Below are 23,874 nucleotides of genomic sequence, written 5' to 3' on the forward strand. Positions count from 1 at the left end.
ATTCAAGAATTGCAATAAATTTTTCTGACTGATTGTAACATTTGTAAAATCTGTCCAATGTACCACACTCGTGCCGTAAATTTTTACCCAATTATGGAAAAAAATAATTGAAAACGCTAATGCTACGTACACACATGCGACAACGATCGTTCGTTGTGAACGACGAACGACCTTTTAATTGATGAAAGAACGACCTAAGTAAAGTTAGTTTTTAAATGTGTGTAACGATCTGATCGTTAGAACGAACGTTACATCACGTAAAGCAACTATTGCGCTTGCGCATAAAAATGAGAAGTTTCATGGAGAAATAGTGAAATGCGCATGTCAAGCCTAGTACGAACGACCGTCTCCAACGATGTACTACTTTTGCAAACGATCGTCGTTGGAAAAAATCCGCCAAGCTAGATCGTTCATTTTTAACGATCTAGCTCGTCCGTCGTTAGACTTAATGGTCGTTGGCTGCTTTTTTTTTTTAAACGATCGTCGTTTGAAACGATCGGGGAACGATCGTTTCAAATGACTATAGTCGCATGTGTGTACGCACCTTAAGAAAATTGCTTGGAAGTATATATAAGGAAATTGACAATCTATCACACACCATTCAATTTTCATAAAAAATTGATCACAAAAATTCAGCACTCCCGAATAGACTTTTATCAAATAAAAATGGGAAATCCGATCGGTTTACTTGCTCCAATAAAAAAAAAAGCTTTAGATTTTTCTGAAAATCCGATTGTTTTTAGCGACATACCATAAAATAGGATCATGTTATTGCATCGTGTGTGGCCACCTTAAGAGTCATTAACCTCCTTGGCGGTAACCCCCTACTACACATGGGGTAGCTGCTGCGGAGGATCACATGGCCCCAGGATTTATTTATTTTTTTAAATGGTGCCATACGCTTTAGCTAGCGATTCGCTAGCTAAGCGTTTGCACAAAGTTGCTCCGGTCGCCCGCGATAGCTTCCGGTATACGTACCCTCCCAGCGCTCCCACGCCGGCGCAGCTGCCCAATCGGCTCCAGGCGATCGGGTTTGCGGCTGACGTCATGACGTCATCTCCGATCGTCGCCATAGCAACGCCGGAAGCCGATCGGGAAACTGCGCTTTTCGTGGGATCGTGGCGAGGTATGTATAGCCGGAGGCGATCGGCGGGCATGGGGGGGGGGGGGACCGGAGCAACTTTGGACATACGCTTAGCTAGCAAAATGCTAGCTAAAGCGTTTTAAAAAATTTTGGGGGGCAAAAAACCTCCTGGCGGACGCAGCCTCAGTAACTGCGTACCACCAAGAGGGTTAAGGCCTCGTTCACATTGCCTTCCGCTTGCATTAGCATTGGGATTTTTTTTACGCAATTTTTGTTCGATTCCTGGCGCTTGGGTGGGCGTTCCGTTTTTGTGAAAATCTCTTTTCTAAGCACTTTTCTCGAGCGTTTTTCAATTCACTCCCTGACGCAAGTCAGGAAGTGAACTATATGACCCGGAAAAGAATAAATACAATATATTTATTCTTAAAAACGCTCACGTAATCGCTGCACAAAGCGATTTTTTGAGCATTTTGCATTTTTCCTATACCTTCCATTGAGGCAAAATCACCTACAAAATGGTCCATGCAACGCTTTTCTGAGCAGATCGGAAAACAAACCGCTCAGATGTGAACTCTCTTATAGGGAATCATTGCACAAGCGCTTTCAGGGCAATTTAGAAAAATCGCCAGCGCTTAAAAAAAATCACAAAGCGCCTCTAGTGTGAACGAGCCCTAATGCTGGGCATACACGGCATTTCCAGTCCTTATCAATCGAGCCGCTGATGGCTCGATTGATAATATCCGACAGGTTCGATGACCTGCCGGATAGATTCCCCACTTGATCCCCACCGGCGGACAATAGCGGGGAATTGAGCGGGTGATAAGGAGCACCGGCGAGGACGAGCGGGGATGCGCCGGCATTGAGCCAGCGGCTCGATCCGGCACATAATTGGCTAGGTGTATGCCTAGCATAAGAATGGGAAGGATGGAAAACAGGGTACACTTTAAGGCTAATACACAAATGAAAATAAACCAAATGACTATCCATTCAATAAAAGTTTAGAAATGAACATATATGATACATTTAAAGGGAACCTTAAAGGGGAACTGAAGTAAGAGGTATACGGAGGCTGCCATATTTATTTCCTTTTAATCAATACCAGTTGCCTGGCAGCCCTGCTGGTCTATTTCTCTGCAGTAGTGTCTGAATAACACCAGAAACAAGCATGCAGCTAGTCTTGTCAGATCGGACTTTAATGTCTGAAACACCTGATCTGCTGCATGCTTGTTCAGGGGCTATGGCTAATAGTATTAGAGGCGGAGGATCAGCAGGGCTGCCAGGCAACTGGTATTGCTTAAAGGGAAATAAACTTGGCAGCCTCCATATACCTCTCTCTTCAGTTCCCCTTTAACTGACATTGATATTGATGTTTACTTTTAAACAATACCAGTTGCCTGGCAGCCCTGCTGATCTCTTTGGCTGCAGTAGTGTCTGAATCACACACCTGAAACAAGCATGCAGCTAATCCAGTCTGACTTTAGTCAGAGCACCTGATCTGTATGCTTGTTGAGGGGCTGTGGCTAATGCTACGTACACACATGCGACAACGATCGTTCGTTGTCAACGACGAACGAACTTTTAATTGATGAAAGAATGACCTAAGTAAAGTTAGTTTTAAAAGGTGTGTAACGATCTGATCGTTAGAACGAACGTTACATCACGTAAAAGCAACTATTGCCCTTGCGCATAAAAATGAGAAATTTCACAGAGAAATAGTGAAATGCGCATGTCAAGCCTAGAACGAACGACCGTTTCCAACGATGTACTACTTTTGCAAACGATCGTCGTTGGAAAAAATCCGCCAAGCTAGATCATTCGTTTTTAACGATCTAGCTCGTCCGTCGTAAGACTTAATGGTCGTTGGCTGCTTTTTTTTAAACGATCGTCGTTTGAAACGATCGAGGAATGATCGTTTCAAACGTCTGTGTACGCACACCTTTAAAGTATGAGAGACACAGGATCAGCAGGAAAGTCAAACAACCGGTATTATTTTTTAAAAGGAAAAATCCATATCCTTCTCAGTTTAGGTTCCCTTAACAGAAGCAATTTTCATTGGAAAGCAGGCCTTTCTGGATCCTATATGATTGTAGCAGCATAATGAGTCGCAGCTGCTTCCTGTCCCGTCTATCCACACTTACCGCCACCAGGCACAGCGGGATACAGCGACGCACAATCTCGCTAATTATTAATCAGAATGCCTCAGGTTAGTGAACTATTTGTTCATGAGGCCTCGAGGGACAGGAAAAGCCACATGTCATTAATTCTTTAATTGGGTGTAAGTGATTGTATCGATTTATTGTTAAGATTTGATTTATGCCCATAGTTACGGCGGAGGAGTTAAACAGGGAAATAAGTCATCTATTTCTGCTTCCACAATGCCACAGAGACAGTCATGTGACATCACATCCTCAGCGGCTGCTTGTAGCCTTCCCTGGGTGTGCGCTAAGGGCCCTTTCCCACTGCACTGCGATTCAGCAAAATCGCAAAACTATAGCGATTTTTAAATCGCTAGGTTTTGCAATTTACATAGGAATCGCGGTAGGTATTTTCCACTACCATGATTCGATTTTTGTCCACAGCGCGATCGCGTTCTCGAGCGATTTTTACCGTGATTTTGCAATGCAAGTGCATTGCCTATGCAAAATTGCGATTGCGAAAAATAAACTAGTGACAAAACGCAATCGCTAGCATTTAGCGATTGTGATTACTAATGGCAAAGGGACCTTACTGTACACCTCAGGTCCAGACAGGGCCGGGCCGAGGCATAGGCTGGAGAGGCTCCAGCCTCAGGGCGCAGTGTAGGAGGGGGCGCAGAATTCATTCAGCTGTCATTCCTAATTGTGTTTGAAGCAGAAAGAAACAAGAAAAGGGGATACATAGTGACTGCAAGCCAGATAACTACATATTAAGGTGTTGGGGAGGTTGTGGACCCTGGGGAGCCTCTTAGTCTAATAGCAATCAGTGTGTGACGGCTGGGGAGGCAGGGATGGAGGGGCGCACTTTGGTGTCTCAGCCTTGGGCGCTGGAGGACCTTGTCCCGGCTCTGGGTCCAGATAGCAACAAGAGGATTATGATATGCGCAACTTCTGTTGTTAAAGGGACACTGAGCAGAGATAAAAAAAAGGTAATCTGGACTTTGTCCCCTCCGCAAACCTGGTGACTTTGGCTGAAGTTGCGCACGCGTGGCCCATCCAGGGACGTTGTTGTTGCGCCGGTCGCTGTAAGGGTCCTGCGCATGCGGAGTACTTGAAAGACTGAACCTTGCATGCGCAGGACCCTTACTTCGATGACGCGCCGGGTGCCGGACAGGCCGCGCATGCGCAACTTCAGCCGAAGTCGCCAGGTTTACGGAGCTGCAATAAACAAAGGAAAGAGAGACGGCACACAATTGGCTGCAAAAACTGTTGCTGTGTATTATCGAGCAAAGCACTGGATGACATGTTACGGACTTCCGTCCTTCCTCAGATGCATAACCGCAACCGCTTGGGCAATCCAGTCGAGACTGAGCACCAGCAAAGTGTACAGGTCATACATACCTGGTATACTGCTTCCAAGGCGTTCCTTCTACTAACTACTTACGGAGCTGCCAGCAGTACCACAGAGAAGACCAGGAGGACACCAAAGGACCTCGCGGGCTACGGGGGGGGGGGGGGGGGTTACTGGAGGAAGCCCCAGGTAAGTCCAGATTTCCTTTTTTTTTACCTCTGCTCAGGGTCCCTTTGAAGAGGCACTGTAGTGACATATACGGTAGAATGCAGTAAATTATTCAGAATACCCACTTTTATGGTATTTTTTTTTCTGGTTTCAGCATCAAAAACACTTCCTATGGGCTGGTGCACACCGAGCGGCTTTTTGGGCGTTTTCAGATCCGCTTGCGGCTGCGGATCTGCTTGGTCAATGTATCTCAATGGGGTGGTGCACACCAGAGCGGCAGGCGTTTTGCAGAAACGAAAAATGCCTGGGTGAGGCATTTTTTGGATTGCGGATGCGTTTCTGCCTCAATGTTAAGTATAGGAAAAACGCAAACCGCTCTGAAAAACGCCTGTTCAGAGCGGTTTTGCCGGCGTTTTTGTTACAGAAGCTGTTCAGTAACAGCTTTACTGTAACAATATATGAAATCTACTATACTGAAAACCGCAGCAGCAATCTGCAAAACGCTAGCAAAACGCCTCATAAAAATAAAAAAAAGCGTTTAAAAATCTGCTAGCATTTTGCGGATCTGCTAGCGGGTTTTGGTGTGCACCAGCCCTCTATCTATATATTGCTGTATATTGCTATGTAGCCCCGCCTTCTTAGTGCAACTTAGCCTGGGCTGTTTAGCTATGCTGAATTCTCTTCCCAGAGCATTCTGGGAGGCCAGGCCTATTTGCACTGGCTTAGGATTAATCAGAAACAAATATTACTCAGCGCTGCACCTTACAGGACTAAAGATGTCTCCACCTGTGATACATGTCAGAATGTAAATCAGGGTGAGGGAGATTTTAGAATGGGCAAATATTAACACAAAAAATGAGCCAAATAAATAACATTGTCTAGGATGTATAACTAGAATACAGTACAGAGAAAAAGCCATCCATCTGGCAACCACAATAATGAATAAGAAAGTCACTTTTCTCCAAAATACTTTATTATACAGGTAACGTATCCAACATAAACAATTAAAAAACTGCAAGCAGCAAGGCACAGTGTAATAGGTAATAATAGTGATATAACAATTGTTCAATAACCTTGGAAGATGTGGGCCAGTACAGTACAGATGCAAACGGGGCCACAAAGTGCAAAGCAGGGTAAGAGAGTACAAACACCCAGTCCGGGGGTAAGAAATACAGAAAGCAGTAAGCAAGCCAGCTGACAGCGTGCACAGGGCACAGGAAACCTCACAGTAAGAAAGATGAGCGGTATGCGAGTCCATGTGAATTTTCATGCGAATTCACATGGATGATGATGTATGCGAATTTAACCATGGCAGTGCTGGTGTGCTTTTCCATTGTTTCTATGCGAATTCGCATGAAAATTTGCATACCCAAACCTCATGCGAATTTCCTATTAAATACATTGTATGCGATTCGCATAGCGGTATGCGGTATGTGAATTCTGATGGCTCTGCCATGCAAATTTTTTCTGCACAGAAAAACGCAAAGTATTCCTGACAAGTGGAAACAGTCCCATTCACTTGTTTTGCTATGGGAATTTTCATGCGAAAACGCATGCGAATTCGCGATAGTGGAAATGGGCCCTTATGATTGCAGAATCTATGGAGGACGCCATCCGCGCCCTCCCCTCCGTTCCGCTGTCAATCTATTCTTTTTAGTGCCCCCAGGTCTGGTCCCGTCCCCACCGAATGGGTCGCATCTTCATTCCATTCAAAAGATGACCGCTGAGTTGAGCCGCGGCTGCGCAGTATGCTTGGCCGCGAGTGCGACTGCGCAGCCTTTAGCCCTCCTCCAGCCGTGTACTGGGTCCCGGCATCCTCCTGAGCGTACGTCGGGCGCGCTCACATCACTGCACCCGACATACGCTCAGGAGGATATATATATATATATATATATATATATATATATATTTACACAAATCTGTACATGAAGCTGTATTGGAGCCAAATGGATACATTACGTTTCAGGCTGAGCCCTTTCTCAGGTGTACACCTAAGGAAGGGCTCCGCCCAAAACATGTAGTTTATCCATTTGGCTCCAATACAACTTGTTCCTGCACACAGCTCACCAGTGCCGTGTTCCTCTGAAAATGGGACAGTTGGGAGCTATACCTAATTCTGGGACATGTCCGAGGTAAACTGGGACATCTGGTCACTGAACCGTATGCTTTAGTTCAGGTGTACTTTAAGAAGACTGCACTATAATAGTCTGCAATGCTGGAGAACTTTAGTTTAGGTAGAATGTGTGAAGCAGCCTCTGGTCCTCCCTCCCAGGACATGAAGGGTTATAACAAGTGCAGAATAATTCCTGCAGTGAGCAGTATCTATTCCTAGAGAAGCATCTTCCTGGAGGCAATGTCAGGGCAGCCGGATGGCACTGTGTACCCGAGGGGCCCAGCCTCACTCAGAGCATTCTGGGATTATGGCTGTGAGCCATCTGGGGAGCAGACCTCACCTCACGCTAAGGAACATACAGCAGCACAATTCCACATCATTATCCCGCTGCCTTAGAGGACAAACATCGTTCTTATATACCCTTTATATCACATTCAGCAGCGTTATGTTTTTTGTTTCTTTTAAGTAAATATGAAATGCAACAGGCATAATTGTGACATGTACTGTATAAGGCTTCCCAAGATGAGAAAAAACACCTCCTGCCAGTCATGCCTGCAGTCACATCCCAGCTACACCTGTGGCACGGTTGTTTGAAAGTTACTGGAAAATCTTTAGGGTACTTAGAGTAGGTTCACACTTGTTCTAAAAATGTTTCTGTGGCTCCCAGGACCGGATTTACCTCACAGACAGGAGCCTATAGGCACAAATGTCCTGGCATCCTAGACTCCGCCCTCCATAAACCTACAAACCTCAGCTGAATCACATCACAAGTGTGCTGGCCGGCCCAGCTTTCACCTCCCCTCTCTTCTCCTGCCTATCATAGGTTGCTACAGGTGTCCCTTAGTATTAGGTAGCCAGAGGTACCCTCAATATTAAGTAGCTAGAGGTGCCCTTAACTGGAGGGAGATCTCGTCAGTGGAATGACAAGAGCCAGGTTAGTAACCTCACATTTACACTCTTGTGGTTCATGCATAGGGAAGGAGAGAGGGGAGCGCTCTGAGAGGGATTTGAGCCACCTTACCATCAGCAGGCGCCTGTAGGCACGTGCCTACAGTACCTTATGTTAAATCCGGCCCTGGTGGCTCCGGTTTTTAGCCCGGATCAAAACCGGAGCCATGGGTACCAATGTTAAAAATAGCAGCAGTCATCACTTAAAAAAAAAAAACGGATCCGTCTGCGTTCAGGGGGATGGCTTTGCAGACAGCAATGACAAATTGATAGGTTAAATACAATTTGCACAGCTCCCAACTGTCCCTCTTTCCTCCTCATTTGTCCCTCTTTCTGGACTCTGTCCCTCTTCTATATAAATATGGGTATTTCTCTACTGAAAAATGTGTTTGATTCACTCTATTCTAACTTTATTCCCATCCTTTAAATTTATATATTTCTAATTTTCAAATGTGAATATGAAGGAAGATGAACCAGGATAGAAAGGACCAGTGTGGTTTGAGTTATAAAACAACATATTTTTCTTATGAAATCTTCATGGTATTCATGACTAGGGGTGTGCCGGGGCGTGATCAGGGGTGTGGCTTAAGTGTCCCTCTTTCTCATCTCAAAAAGTTGGGAGGTATGAAATTGTTGTTTCAGATAACAAGCTTATAAAGGATACACAGGGCCGGATTTAGGCCAAGGCCACCTAGGCTATAGGCTGTATGAGTTAGCCAGGTACAGTGGCCCCAGTATAGGTTAGCCAGGTACAGTTGCCCCCAGTATAGGTTAGCCAGGTACAGTGGCCCCCAGTATAGGTTAGCCAGGTACAGTGGCCCCCAGTATAGATTAGCCAGGTACAGTTGCCCTCAGTATAGGTTAGACAAGCACAGTTGCCACCAGTATAGGTTAGCCAGGTACAGTTGCCCCCAGTATAAATTAGCCAGGTACAGTTGCCCTCAGTATAGGTTAGCCAGGTACAGTTGCCCCCAGTATAGGTTAGCCAGGTACAGTTTCCCCCAGTATAGGTTAGCCAGGTACAGTTGCCCCCAGTATAGATTAGCCAGGTACAGTTGCCCTCAGTATAGGTTAGCCAGGTACAGTTGCCCCCAGTATAGGTTAGCCAGGTACAGTGGCCCCCAGTATAGATTAGCCAGGTACAGTTTCCCCCAGTATAGGTTAGCCAGGTACAGTTGCCCCCAGTATAGGTTAGCCAGGTACAGTTGCCCCCAGTATAGGTTAGCCAGGTACAGTTGCCCCCAGTATAGGTTAGCCAGGTACAGTTGCCCCCAGTATAGGTTAGCCAGGTACAGTTTCCCCCAGTATAGGTTAGCCAGGTACAGTGGCCCCCAGTATAGGTTAGCCAGGTACAGTTTCCCCCAGTATAGGTTAGCCAGGTACAGTTGCCCCCAGTATAGATTAGCCAGGTACAGTTGCCCTCAGTATAGGTTAGCCAGGTACAGTTGCCCCCAGTATAGGTTAGCCAGGTACAGTGGCCCCCAGTATAGATTAGCCAGGTACAGTTTCCCCCAGTATAGGTTAGCCAGGTACAGTTGCCCCCAGTATAGGTTAGCCAGGTACAGTTGCCCCCAGTATAGGTTAGCCAGGTACAGTTGCCCCCAGTATAGGTTAGCCAGGTACAGTTTCCCCCAGTATAGGTTAGCCAGGTACAGTTGCCCCCAGTATAGGTTAGCCAGGTACAGTTGCCCCCAGTATAGGTTAGCCAGGTACAGTTGCCCCCAGTATAGGTTAGCCAGGTACAGTTGCCCCCAGTATAGGTTAGCCAGGTACAGTTGCCCCCAGTATAGGTTAGCCAGGTACAGTTGCCCCCAGTATAGGTTAGCTAGGTACAGTTGCCCCCAGTATAGGTTAGCCAGGTACAGTTGCCCCCAGTATAGGTTAGCCAGGTACAGTTGCCCCCAGTATAGGTTAGCTAGGTACAGTTGCCCCCAGTATAGGTTAGCCAGGTACAGTTGCCCCCAGTATAGGTTAGCTAGGTACAGTTGCCCCCAGTATAGGTTAGCCAGGTACAGTTGCCCCCAGTATAGGCTAGCCAGGTACAGTTGCCCCCAGTATAGGTTAGCCAGGTACAGTTTCCCCCAGTATAGGTTAGACAGGTACAGTTTCCCCCAGTATAGGTTAGCCAGGTACAGTGGCCCTCAGGGGCGTAACTAGACATCACTGGGCCCCCCTGCGAAACTTTGGATGGGACCCTCACCCCCTGCAAAACTTTGGATGGGGCCCCCCACCCCCCTCGCTTTCTGCACAGGAAAACTGAGGACCAATGTGTTTTCCCCATGCAGATAAAAACACTTAGACTTAAAAGAAATGTCAGGCAATCTATGCTACCCCCAGATCTACTTACACGGGGCTTCCTCCAGCCCCTTGCAGCCGACAAGTCCCTAGTCGCAGCTCTGCTCCCAGTACATACATACACACACAGCCATATTATTTTACTACATGAGAGCACATGCTATATGGAGGAACAACAATGACATGCTGAACCTAAGATATAGTATTCACTGTAACTTTGGCCAAACATTCAGAATGTCACTGATTGATACTGTCATTACAACAGAACTTGGACTCCAAGTGAGTAAACAAGCTCTCAATGAAGCAGCAACAGAAATGCTGGATACACACCATGAGTTTCCACGTCGAATGCGTCTGTCGATACGCGTCGATTCGATTATTTCCGAGCATTTCCGAACAAATTTTTAGGTCGATTGCCATGTAAAGTATGGCAAATCGACCTAACGATCCATCGAAGCTTGAATCGAACATGTCGGAAATAATCAAATAATCAAATCGACGCGTATCGACGGACGCATCGAACGCGGAAACGCATGGTGTGTATCCAGCATAAGACATCAATCTCCACACTGAGTTGTAAAAGTAATCAGACACCATAAAGTCATTAGCCTGTGTGTGCTAAGAATCTAGGATCCCTTTTCCTGAAAAGGGACCGTCTAGAACTTTTTTTCAAAATGTGATGTTTTTGTTTTAGGGTTGTACATCAATTCTTTAGAACTTAGCTGCAGTGTGAGACAGATGTTTTTTACGAACCCTAGGGAGCAGGGACAGTGTACAAATTCCAAAGTGTGTGTGATTCGTTATCTGTGTGGTGGACACATGCAGTCAATATAACAATGCTGTGAGAGCAGAATATGTTTTTTTTCTCCATGCCTTAAAGAGAATCTGTACTCTAATATTCTTACAATAAAAAGCATACCATTCTATTCATTATTTTCTCCTGTGCCCCTCTGTGCTGTTTCTGCCACTCTCTGCTGCAATCCTGGCTTGTAATTAAAGAGACTCCGTAAAACAAAAATTGCATCCTGTTTTTTATCATCCTACAAGTTCCAAAAGCTATTCTAATGTGTTCTGGCTTACTGCAGCACTTTGTACTATCACAGTATCTGTAATAAATCAACTTATCTCTCTCCTGTCAGACTTGTCGGCCTGTGTCTGGAAGGCTGCCAAGTTCTTAAGTGTTGTGGTTCTGCTATGAACTCCCCCTTTCAGGCCCCTCTCTGCACACTGCCTGTGTGTTATTTAGATTAGAGCAGCTTCTCTCTTCTCTCTTATCTTTTACAAGCTGGATAAATCGTCCTCTGAGCTGGCTGGGCTTTCACATACTGAAGAATTACAGACAAGGGCAAAGCTGTTTGCAGGAAGAAAAGAGCAGCCTGAAACTTCAGTGCATGAGAGATGCAGGGGGAAAGAAACACACAAATGATCTCTTGAGATTCAAAAGGAAGGCTGTATACAGCCTGCTTGTGTATGGATGTATTTTCTATGTGTGGACATACTGTACATCAACCTACTTCCTGTTTTGGTGGCCATTTTGTTTGTTTATAAACAAACTTTTTAAAACTGTTTTTAACCACTTTTAATGCGGCGGGGAGCGGCGAAATTGTGACAGAGGGTAATAGGAGATGTCCCCTAACGCACTGGTATGTTTACTTTTGTGCGATTTTAACAATACAGATTCTCTTTAACAGTTTTAGGCAGTGTTTACAAACAAACTAACCAGCTTCTAATAGGCTCAGCTAAGCATAGTGTGTGAGTCATTCAGAGTATGCAGGGGGCCTGCAGAGGGTGTGTATCGCTTCTACCAATCACAAGCAGCCCTGCACATTCCACACAATCAAGCTTTAGCCCGACAAACAGGACAGAGGAAAGATACATTGATTTATTACAGAGACAGTGCAGTTAGGAAAGACTGCAGTAAGCCAGAGCAGATTAGAACAGGCATAGGAACTTATAGGATAGAAGAACTAAGGCTGAAAAAATTGTTACAGAGTCTCTTTAAGCTGTCAGTCTCTCAAACTTTTCCCCTCACGGGCTCCCTGTGGCATCTGGGTCACCCTGCGGATGCATCCCTTGCTGAGTCTATTGTTACGTCCCTGGTTGCCCTTAGTATAGGTTAGCTAGGTACAGTTGCCCCCAGTATAGGTTAGCCAGGTACAGTTGCCCCCAGTATAGGTTAGCCAGGTACAGTTGCCCCCAGTATAGGTTAGCCAGGTACACTTGCCCCCAGTATAGGTTAGCCAGGTACACTTGCCCCCAGTATAGATTAGCCAGGTACAGTTGCCCCCAGTATAGGTTAGCCAGGTACAGTTGCCCCCAGTATAGGTTGGTCAGGTACTCTCTTCACGTCCTGTTTCTGCCTGGTGTTGTCCCCAGACCTCTGCCGCCTGAGGATGCCGCCTGACTTGGCATTATGGGCGGATCGGGCCTGCCTGTCTAATTCGCCCTCATCTGTGACTAATTGCTACTGTAATTTGATCTCTTAGCTGTGTCAGCTCAGGAATCTCAGCAGCCTTAGCAAATTTGTACGCACAGGATATTAACCCTATGTCTGCTTCCATGAAAGCCGGAAGTAGACACACTGCAGACTTATTGCTGGAGTTCTGTGGGCTACAACCCATAAATGTTTTTTGTAAAGGTTACTATGCTGTTGCTTATATTTTAGAGCAAAGAGGCAGTTCTGAGTTCAGGTGAGAGAGAAGTATGTAGCCACTTTAGGGAAAACAATGATACTGTTTGTGTGAAGCCTGGGTCTCTACAGGTTGGAATATTCTCCTGGAAATCCAGAAGCGTTACAGCAATCAATACAGAACAACTGAAAACAATTACAGCTGAATTAGCTCATGAGTGGTACCTGCCATTCATTGTTATGCTATTCAAGCATATTAATGAGTAGTGCCCATTTAGGTGGTAAAATTACTATTCATTCCTGTGTTAATGTAACTAGAAGATTTGTATAAGAATTCCATAAATCACAGTCTGCTAAGAATAGCTCCTTGGTGCCCTCTCAAGCAACTGTCACCCCAGGCAGGGGCGTAGCAATTGGGATTGCAGAGGTAGCGACCGCATCGGGGCCCTTGGGTTAGAGGAGCCCCAAGGAGCTTTCTCTCAACTGTGGTATTAGCTCTCTATTGGTCCTGTGCTCATAATAATCACTTCTATAGATGCTTTGAATAGTTGTAATCATTAACACACTGTTCCCAATCCTCTTCTTGCACCTCTAACACTGTAGTTGCCATTGGCAAGGTTTGGTGCACCGTAGCAATTGTTATGTATAGAGTGCTTGGGGGGCCCCAATGTAAAACTTGCATTGGGACTCACAGCTTCTTAGCTACGCCACTGACCCCAGGCATCTGCCTGGTTTGACTATGACTATTGGGTTCCAGCCAGGATAGCAGTTTTTACCAACTGCTGTTGATTTTTTTTCCTTTAATAAGATTTAGTGGAGGCTAGCGTCCACCAGACCCCTAGACTCTCTTCAGGCCCTAGGCAGTTGCCTAGGTTTACCTTTGGGATGATCGAGCTCTGATGTCTACCATGGTGTACAGTGGCATAACTAAGGAGCTGTGGGCCCCGATGCAAATTTTACAATGGGGCCCCCCCAAGCATTCTATAAATAACAATTGATATGGCGCACCTAAACCTGCCAATGGCAACTACAGTGTAAGAGGTGCAAGAAGGGGATGAGGAACAGCTAGTTAATGATTACTACTATTCAAAGTATCTATAGAAGTGATTATTATGAGCACAGGACCAATACAGAGCTAATACTGTGGTTGAGGGAGGGCCCTTCTGGCCCAAGGGCCCCAATGCGTTCGTAACCTCTGCAGCCCCTATTGCTATGCCCCTGATGGTGTATATATCTAAAAATAATTCTTTCATAGGTGGAAAGTGTCATCTCCCCTTGCAGGTGAGAGGTCTCAGAGGATCTGGGGCACCCCTGGGCACCAGGGATGGAGGTATTCTGTACAGTGGAGGCCATGCAGTTATACAGTCTGTAGATTGCTATGTTACTTTATCATTGACCCTTTATATGCTGTAAGGGCTCTGCAGTGGAGGAGAAGGAGCCTATCGGCAGAGCCGAGTCACCAGGGCCAGGTGTGGAAGCCATTCCAGCTAATGAATAATACAATTGGTAACAAGGTACATGTGTGGCTGGCAGGCCGTGTCCTGTGATTGACATGCATGGCGCAGAGCAGCTGAATGCTGATGCAGAAACCCCTCGGGTGCAGCCCCTGTGATATGTATGTGTTAATGTTATATAGGAAGGCTTGTGTGACAGCCTGGAATAATTGTGCGGATGAGATACACCGGTACAGCTACGAATATTTTATGATACTTTCCAGGAAGACTTTACTGCACAGTCCCCGAGTCTCAACGCATCGCGGCTCAGAAACCCTGATTTACTGAGTGATTGGATCCTCTGGCCTGGAAAACATTAGAGAACATCAGTGACCCTGCCTGGTATGTCTAAGAATTGGCTGCTATTAGGTAGCAAGGAGTTTGCAACTATCCACCGTCCGCTGCGTCATATCAGACCATTGTCAGAGTTGCACAAAGGATAGTGACTTAGTGCCTATGTGTCCATGTAAAAGGGCACCAGGAAAAAAGGACTCGGCTGAAAAATAAAATGGCGCCAGTGGATAACGAAATCTCAATACCGATAAACATCATTAAGGAAATTGGTTAACGATAAATACGGTTTTAAAACAGAGGGGAGTTGATAACGAAAATATATTAATGTTAAAAATCGTAACGTAATTCAACACAACTTAACCCAACCCTACTCTCACACAGAACCCTCCCCTGGTGGTGCCTAACCCTAACCACCACCCCCTGCCCGGTGGTGCCTAACCCTATCCACCACCTCCCAGTGTTGCCTAACCCTAACCGCCCCCCTTGTGGTGCCTAACCCTGTCCACCCCCTGCAGAAACACCGTTTTACACATAGAAACAATAACATCTTTGATAACATAAAATCTGTAACTGTAACTATAACTGTAACTATAACTGTAACTATAACTGTAACTATAACATTGCAGCTTCTAAGACGATAACATACTTCAAAAACTTTAATGTTCTAATGTTAACGATATTTATTGGGCAACCTTTTTTCTGCTTTTTTCGCCATATTAACAATAATTGCATTACAGTCTATGGCAGCGCCCTATATCGTCCACTAGCCGCCGGCACCCTTTTTTCATGCTACCGGCTAGCCACCTCTAATGACCATCAGTACTATTACCAGTGTTTTAATATTTGCACCTTTTTGCACTTAGTATTGTAATTTTGCTCCTGACAAAGCTCCTATTTGGAGTGAAACGTGTAGGTTCATTTAGTCTATGAGTAGTTAGGATAAGAGCTACACTAGCCCAGGCATATAGATTTCTATGAGATTTATATTGCAGAATAATCTAGTTGTATTCTTTCTTGATCTTTGTTGGTAAAGTGACAACTCTATCCTGTAGTATCTTGTCCCAATTTGCCATAGCTTTCCTCTCACGCAACAAGCGGTTTCTTAGGCCCAGTGCACACCAAAAACCTCTAGCAGATCTGCAAAATGCTAGAGGTTTTTGAAGCAGATTTTCAGAGTGATTCTAGGCATGTTTAGAGATGTTTTCTAAACATACCTAGCGTTTTTTGGAGCATATTTGTGTAGCAGATTTCAAATATTGCACCAGCCCTTTATCCCATGGCGGCAGTCTCCGTTTACAAAGATCTTTGATCCCAGGAACATTAAATCTGTTACAACCTCTACTTTCTCCCCAATTTGTACATAGTTCACTGGAGCAGATGACCTGACTTTAGTTTTCTTGATGTTAAGCAGTAGACCAGCTTTGGCACTTTCTTGTTTGACACTCATGATTAGGCTCTTCAATTCTTCCTCAGTTTCAGCCATGACAGTAGTATCAACAGCATTTCTCATTTACGAATAGTTTTAGTACTCACATGCTTTAACCACTTAAGGACCACAGGCTTTGCCCCCACCCCACACCCCCCAGTGTCCAGGCTATTTTTTTTACTAATTAAGGATCTGCAGCTTTAAAGAGACACTGAAGCGAAAAAAAAAATATGATTTGTATGTGTAGTACAGCTAAGAAATAAAACATTAAGATCAGATACATCAGTCTAATTGTTTCCAGTACAGGAAGAGTTGAGAAACTCCAGTTTTTATCTCTATGCAAACAAGCCATTAAGCTCTCCGACTAAGTTAGTGGTGGAGAGGGCTGTTATCTGACTTTTATTATCTCAACTGTAAGTGAACTGTTTACTTTTTCTCTGCTACAGGAGAGTTCATTACTTCACAGACTGCTCTGAAAGAATCATTTTGAATACTGAGTGTTGTGTAATCTGCACATATTATAGAATAATGCAATGTTAGAAAAAACACTATATACCTGAAAATAAAAGTATGAGAATATTTTATTTGCTGCTACTCTTCTAGAAATTATTCATAGTACACAACTAATTCATAATATCATATTTTTTTTTCGCTTCAGTGTCTCTTTAAGTGCTTGCTGCAGAGCCATTCAAGTCAGCACACAAGTGATCCCCTCCCCCTTTTCTGTTGGTGGGCTCTGATCCATGCTGACATGTTTGTTTGTTTATTTATATATTTATTTGCTGTTGTTGTTTTTTTTTTAATTACATTTCACTATTTTTCCCCCCCAGCCCTCCCTCCCCCCGTCTACCAATAACAGCGATAGCCGATTGCTCCTGTGCCTCCCCTCAGATCACAGTGATGTACAATGTAAATAGACGGTGGTTCGCCATCTAACAATCTCCTAGCATTGATCGCCGCTGGGAGACTGATGACGGAGCGGAGCTCAGTCATTCTAGCGGAGATGTGCGCCTACTTTTCCAAGGATAAAAATAAATCCAAATCTGATTATTTCTATATAGTCCAAGCATTTTGAACAACCTGTATTATAGACATATCAATGATTACCCCATGGGGGCACATGTCAGTACTTTGGAGCGCTGCATACATTTCAATTGGAAAAAAAGTTGCCTTGCTTTGATCCCAGCAGTTACTGAATTAGGAGTGATTACACAAACTGCCCTATACACAGGACCAGTATTCCACCAGATCTATAGGATCCCTCCTGTGGAATGTATGTTTCATTACAATAGAAAAAAAAACGATATTGCGCTTTTCTCCTGATGGACTCAAAGCGCTTCAAGGGCTGCAGCCACTTAAGGCGCGCTCCATGGGTGACCAGGATCATTAGGGAGCCTTGCCCAGAGACTCCTTACTATGTTTTCATGAGTCTGCCTTTTACAGACTCCTGAATTGCAGAGACAAGCAGAAAGATGGAGGTTGTGGGTGTATTTAAAAGGGGGTCGTAACATTCTGAAGTAAGAAATTTCCTCAACATTTTTTTAGTGTCTCAAAAATATATGTAAATCCCTGTTGTTGTTTTTTTTTGTTTTTTTTGTTTTTTTTTAAAGTCCCCATACTGTATGTCCTACATGTTTTTTTCTGCTTAATTTTCTGCAGGAAGTACAGTGCCATCTGGAATTATGGGAAGTTGGGGAGTTTCAATTGGGGCCCTAGGCAAATTAGAAGTTTATGCAAAGCACTTATGGTCACCTAGCTTTTTTACGAAGATTTGTTGGGGCTAACATCCACCAGGCCCTTAGACTCTCTCCAGGCCCTAAGCAACTGCCTAATATTGTTTTGTGGATGATCCGGCTCTGGCTGTAATGGGGGTGACAGGGCTGAAACTGGCTTTTTTTCTCACTTCAGTTTTATTTTAAGTTTCAAGAAATATTATTAATATTTAATGCAATAGGGGAGTACAGTACCTAGAGAAAGGCAGTGCACACACAGGTGGTGTTTGCCCCCAGCGCCCCCTGCTGCAAGGCTATGACACTCTCTGCTGCAGGCCATGCCGACCTGAATTCTGTGGACTTTATTCTGAGCACATCTGTGCAGAGCGCGTTTGTATTTTCTTCCCTCTTCTTGGCGGTATGGACGTCCTGTCAAGCTGCGTGAGGCAAGATATATGCCACACTGACACCCGTGGCCACTGCGATCAATAGGAAATTTCAAGCAAGAAGCAGAGCTTGTAAAATGGCAGCAGAATGTGATCCCATAAAATGTTATTAAAAAAAGAAATAGGAGGCTGAAGGGGCGATTGAACCTGTGAACTTGGGTGAGCGGCGGGAGGGATTTACACAACAAACAAATATTGTAGCTGGCACAGCTCTGGAGTCGACGGTAATATGTTAGTGGGTAAAAGGAACACCGCCAGCTCTGAGGAAGGGCGCTAGTCTAGTTTAGGGGACCCAGCAAGAAACCACATGGGGAACATTCTCCAATCACAGCACCCTCTACAGAACAAAGCTTTGTAATTGGCTGAATAGTGTGGGTGTGGTTTACTACAACCTACAGCATCTGAAATCTAGTAGTTCGAGATAGTGGTATCCAGTGTTGGGTTTCTGGAAAGACCACAAAGACCTGAGCCTTGGGTGGAAGCAGCCGCATGGGCAGGCCCAGTTTTACATCACAGGAGTCTATAGGCACAGATGTCCTGGCCAGGGCCGCCATCAGAAACTATAGGGCCCCTCACACATCATCAGGCCTGGGCCCCCCCCTCCCTGGGTCCACCCACTGGTTGCTGTGCCCGCCCACTAGCCAACCCAACCCCCTTGTCCGTGCACCAAGTGCGCTGTGGCGAAAAATGTGCATGGCTCCGACACTGAAATAAGCGGCATGCACAGCGTGATATGGCAAAAAGTGGGCTTGGCCATGGCATGTTGTGGGTGGAGCCAAATACTAGCAAAATACAGGTAGTCCCCAGTTAACAAATGAGATAGGGACTTGTAGGTCCGTTCTTATCCTTTATTCGTTCTCTTTTGTCCCCCTCTTTTCTTCCTGCGCCTCTTTTGTCCCCCTCTGTCTCACCTCAGTTTGTGTCTCTTTCGTGTCCCTCTGTGTGACCTCATGTTCCAGTCTCATCTCTTTTCTCCCTGTGCCTCTTTTGTCCGCCTCTGTTCCCCCTGTGCCTCTTTTATCCCTGTGTTACCTCTTGTCTCCTTCTGTCTCAGCTCGTCCCCTGCCCTAGCCAGGTATAGGTGCCCCCAGTATAGGTATCCAGGCATAGATGCCCCCAGTATAGGTATCCAGGTATAGGTTCCCCCAGTATAAGTAGCCAGCTATAGGTGGTGGCCCAGTATATGTAGCCTGTTGTAGATGCCCTCAGTATAGGTAGCCTGGTATAGCAGGTTCCCCAGTATAGGTCAGCAAGATACAGGTGCCCCAGTATAGGTATTCAACTGTAGGTGGTGCCCCGGGTATAGGTAGCCTGGTATAGTTACCCCCTGTATAGGTAGCCTGGTATGGGTGGTGCACCATTATACGTTAGCCAGGTACAGGTGCCCCCAGTATAGGTAGCAAGCTATTGGTGTGCCAGTATAAGTAGCCAAGTATAGGTGGTGCCCCAGTATAGGTAGCCAGGTATAGGTGGTGTCCCAGTATAGGTAGCTAGGTCTAGGTGGTTCCAGCCCCAGTATAGGTAGCCAGGTATAGGTGGTGGCCCAGTATTGGTAGCCTGTAGCCAGATATAGGTGGCACTGGTGCCCCAGTATAGAAAGTCCGCTGTAGTGGGTTCACTCATCTGCTCCCCACGTTAAAGCGCTGATGTCACTCTTCTCTCAGTGCTGGAACGCGGTGTGCTGGTTAGTGAGCCACAGGCCCGCAGCCAGCACATGAGCGCACATCCAGCGCTTTGGGGGGGCCCAGGGCCCCCATAAGCCCTGGGCCCCTTACTGCAGTGTCAGTTGTCCCCCTCTGATGGCTGCCCTGGTCCTTGCACCTTAGACTTCACTCTCCATGAACCTACAAACCCCCACCGAACCGCACCATAAGTATGCTGGCTGTCCCAGCTGTCACTTCTCCCTTACTTCCCTTGCCCATCACAGGTGTCCCTTTACTAGTATTAGGCCACTAGAGGTACCCTCAACATTAAGAAGCTAGAGGTGCCCCAAATATTAGGTCGCTAGAGGAACCTCAGTATTAAGTAGCTAGAGGTGCCCCTGACTGAAGGGAGATCTGGTCAGTGAAATGCAGAGAGCAGGGTGAGTAACCTCTCATTTACACTGTCATCAGGACTCTGTATAGGGAAGGAAGGAGGGAGGCGCGAGGGGAGGGGAGTGAGCCGCCTTTCCATCATCAGGCGCCTGTCGGCAAGTGCCTACAGTGCCTTATGGTAAATCCGGCCCTGCCCATGGGGCACCTGGACATGAAATAGGAGTTTCTACATATGAAGGAGGAGGCAGAAAATAGGAAGCAATGCATGACGACGGACCCGACGGCGTTAAATACTATTCCCCCTCCGAGTCGTAGAACTCAGAGGGTGAAGTAAATCCTGAATTACCCTTGCGTAGGCCACGCATTATAGAAATACTGCTATAGCGGTGCCCATCTGCTACTGCTATATAGAAATGCTGCTATAGCGGGAGTCAGTGCTTGGCTACATCGTCAGATTTGCCAACATTGGTAGTAGGGCAGTAGATGAAGATGGTGAAAGGTTAGTTAAAAACCCAAACACTGGCGCACATGATAGGTGGCTCTGTCACTGCCCTGGACCCCCATGTGACACCTAGAGGCGGAGTTCAGGTGAGCCCCGGTACTCCCACCACACTGCCTCTATCTAAATGCTGAATGCAAAACACAAGAGAAGCAAATGCTCACTCCCAGCCAGCAATCTGCCATTTTATATTGTTCACAGACAGCCTGCCAGCCAATCAAGTGTAAGGATATACACCCATGTCTGCAGTGCTAAATCTAGAAGGATTTGCATAAGTTCAGCAACATGCAGGTAAGAGGTTTGGCCGCACATAATCGTAGACTATGTTTCCAGCAGGGGGCACCACATGCAGGTATACCTCTCAATGCCCCCCCCCCCCCTCCCTGACCACTAACCTGCACTGTACTGATTACACTCCTGGGCAAACATGGACACCATACCCCTGTCTGGTGTACAGAATGCCTCTGAATCCCCATATCCCTGCATGAGAAACTAGCAGGACAGAGCAATTCTCGTATTTGTTTCTATGATGATGTCCATCTGAGACTTATCCAGGCTGGTATTCCTGTTTAGCATTTTCTTTTTCTTTTAGGAATGCTATGCAATGGGTTGTATTATTGCATGTAAATAAAAAATAATGTTTGCTAAAATCCCTGCAGAGCTGACCTGAAGAGCATTTATTCTCAGTAAAAACGGTTGTGTTGTTTTTACCTGACTTTTCCAAAATCCTTTCGGACTGCTGCAGCAAAAATATAAACTTGACAGGTTCGTATTATAAAGAGCACAAAAAACGATTTCATTACATGAATAGGTCACAAGACTGGAGTGACATTTTAATAAAGACAGAAGGGACTTTTTTAAATTGCAGTATTTAAGGTTAAGCCATGGCCGCATTGTGCTGTAAGCTCCATTCCTGTAAGGTAGTCATCTTCAGAGTTGTCCCATGAAAAGATATAATAATAACATATTTAAAGAGGAACTTCAAGGGAACCTTAATTGGGGGTGGAAACTAAAGTTTAACTTACCTGGGGTGTCACCGGCCCCCTGCAGCCGCCCTGTGCATATCGTCACTCACTGATCCTCCGGCCCCCTGCCGAGGCTGAGTTTGGTTTTCGCCGACTGCGCCTGCGTGGCCCTGTCGGTGCACTTCCTCACTTGTGCTTGCGTCGCCGTCCGGCGCATGCGCAGGATGGCGAAGTGATCGCGAGCAAGGACGTGTGTGGACAGTGTCACCCAGGCGCAGTAAATGAAACCGCCTCAACTGGGGAAAGGAGGATCGATGAGTGATGTTTTTTTCAACCCCCAGTTAAGGTTCCCTTTGAGCAAAAAGTGGAAAAAAATAAATCTATACGTTTGCAAAGTGAGAAGTTAAAAATTAGAAGAGAAATCTGAATTTGATATTCGCCATGTAATTTGTTCTTATTGTTTGATGCACGCCTGCATGTAATCATCTTTACTACTGGAAGACGTGAAAAAAAAACCCACACAAACAACACTAACTGCCATTGTCTAAAATCACTCCCACTAACAATGCAATAGGCTAAAAGGTTGTTTTGTTTTTTATGTAAATATACATACACACAGAGGGAGATACTGGTTGCTGGGCAGTTGGAAACAGACGATATTTCCCACAATGCAACAGGGTTCACAAACAGCAAACTGTCAGGACCTAGGTCCTGACATCATACTGTGGGAGGGGTTTCACCACAATACAGACACCCCTGATGATCTTTTTGAGAAAAGATAAAGATTTCTCATGGGAAAACGGGTTATCAGCTACTGATTGGGATGCAGTTCAATCCTTGGTTACAGTTCCTCTTTAAATAGGTGTGTACTCTCTTTGGTATGCTTACGTAAATGTTTCAGAGGCATCAAAGTGAAATAAAATTAGTAAAAGCAGGAGGAGGTAAATAGAGGAGGTAAAGATAAACTCACCTCCTCTCAGAGGGGGAAAAACTCCATGGTGAGTTTAGGAATTGTAATTTAATTGATCAAAATGAACCAAACCCTCATAGATTGCAATGCGTTTCGTGGGACTAGGTTTCCGCTTCTTCAGCAAAATAAACAGACCAAAATCTTCACTGAGCTGCAGTAGAGCCTAGTGCAGGCATGGGCAAACTTGGCTCTCCAGCTGTTAAGGAACTACAAATCCCACAATGCATTTGCCTTTATGAGTCATGACTGTGGCTATCAGACTCCTGCAATGCATTATGGGACTTGTAGTTCCTCAACAGCTGGAGGGCCAAGTTTGCCCATGGCTGGCCTAGTGCCTCGGTTATTTTAATTTGACTTAAAAATACCAGTTTTAGATTTGTTTGTTTTTTACTTTTAGTGACTAAAATGTTAAAGGCAAATTTATGTTTTTTTTACTGTCTAACCATTGGCAAAATTTCTCTCATTTCCTGTCTTAAGAATTTAGGGGGGAAAAAGACAGTTATAAAAAACGGATGATGTACTGTACAACTCATGTCAAATTTTATTTGCTGTCTGCTGAGCCAAATCATCCACAAGGCAACTTAAGCAGGTGCCTAGGGCCTGGAGGGAGATTAGGGGCCTGGTTGGCACTTGCCCCCACGAAACCTTAACAAAAAAGCCAAGTGGCCATCAAAGGTGTGCCCAAAGTTGTTACTTGTCTAGTGCCCCATTTCACCTTAATTATCTCTGGCTGTTTGTCATTTAGTTAGTGCAGTTTGTAGGAGAAAAAAAAAGAGTAAGGGAGGAAATTACCTCAGGATTGGCTTCAGTCAGAGGGAGTAAAGATGGAAAGTGCCTGGAACAGTTTTCTCTTTATCTACTATTTAACCACTTTAACCCCAGGGGTGCAGATTTCTCCGTCCCTTTTTCCACCCTGTTAACACCAAGGGATGGAGAAATCCACGCCGCTCCCGCCGCTGTCCGCGTTCCCGCTCGCTCGTCCGCATGCCCCCCCCCCCCCCCCCCGCTAATGCACGCCGCCGCCCGCTCGCCCGGAAATCAATGAATGGGAAAAACCGTTCCCATTTGTTGATCCAAGCCCCCGCAATGATCAGCTGCTTTTCGTGGGACTAGGTTTCCGCTTCTTCAGCAAAATAAACAGACCAAAATCTTCACTGAGCTGCAGTAGAGCCTAGTGCCGGCATGGGCAAACTTGGCCCTCCAGCTGTTAAGGAACTACAAATCCGTGCGATCATTGTGAAAAAAAAAATTCCCAGCCTCGTAACACTTCCAGCAAGCGTCCTTCCGGACGCTTGCAGGACGCATAAACA

This window comes from Hyperolius riggenbachi, chromosome 5 (genome assembly GCF_040937935.1).
Source record: "Hyperolius riggenbachi isolate aHypRig1 chromosome 5, aHypRig1.pri, whole genome shotgun sequence".
Classification (NCBI taxonomy): Eukaryota; Metazoa; Chordata; class Amphibia; order Anura; family Hyperoliidae; genus Hyperolius; species Hyperolius riggenbachi.